Source organism: Formica exsecta, unplaced genomic scaffold (assembly GCF_003651465.1).
Source record: "Formica exsecta isolate Colony F162 unplaced genomic scaffold, ASM365146v1 scaffold342, whole genome shotgun sequence".
Lineage (NCBI taxonomy): Eukaryota > Metazoa > Arthropoda > Insecta > Hymenoptera > Formicidae > Formica > Formica exsecta.
In genome coordinates this window covers 147,714-148,747 of record NW_021850674.1, presented here as the reverse complement: position 1 = coordinate 148,747, position 1,034 = coordinate 147,714, and positions in this window count along the sequence as shown.

Below are 1,034 nucleotides of genomic sequence, written 5' to 3'. Positions count from 1 at the left end.
CCTTTTCTACGTGCACCTTGGCCCCCACTCCTCAACACTCGGTCAAGATAATGGGTCTGTTCTTTATAGCTGAACTGGCTGCACTAGTTCAGAGTTTATCTTTTTCTCTCCCCATTGGAAAGAGAAAGATAAGCTCTGAACTAGTGCAGCCAGTTCAGCTATAAAGAACAGACCTATACTATGTCTATGCCTGCACTTATTGGTATCACTTAGAGCACTACCACGCATGCGCGCACCTGGGGCGTGTAAAAAGAGAGGCAACTATGATTTTCTTTCTTACTTCCTTCGACATGTTTTTCTATCGGGAAACAAAGGCATTTCCCTTCCATTTATATATGTTCTAAGGGTACATCGCCAGGAAGCTAATCAGCAATCCTGATATATAGATCAGTGACACCGACGATATATCATTAAAGACCGGTGGTCTTATGGGATTTAGTGTGACTGGAAAAAAACTCGCTGCGCGTTATTTTAGTTCATCCAGTTATTGTTTTATTATCAAAAATGTATAGATCTTTTATATAACTGCCTTAAGAACAACAAAATAAACATTTTATCGTAAATTTACTGTTTTATTATCGACAATGCAAAGATTTACTTACCTACAGTACCGCGTGGCGAGTTTTTTCCGAAAGTAATGTGCTAAATCCTATAAGACCATCGGTCTCTAATAATATCTCGTCAGTGTTTTCGCTAATAAAATAATAACTGGATGAAGTAAAATAACCGTACAAATTAAATTATTCGTGTAATTATATTCGATCCAATCAAACGGCCGGTAATGTCAAAACATTCTTCAATTATCTCCAGGCCCACCGGGCCCACTTGATGGTCACAAAAGTTTACCCAGGGCTGACGGTCTTTAATAATATCTCGTCGGTGAAAGAATTCACGCAGATTCAAACTGCCACCAATGGCCGCGTTCGGGTTCGGCAGAGAAAGCGCTCAGCTATCGTCTTGTCAACACTCGACGTTGATTTGTTGATTCTAAAGCTCGTATCAGACTACGCATTGAAGATTGAGATTCAAGATTC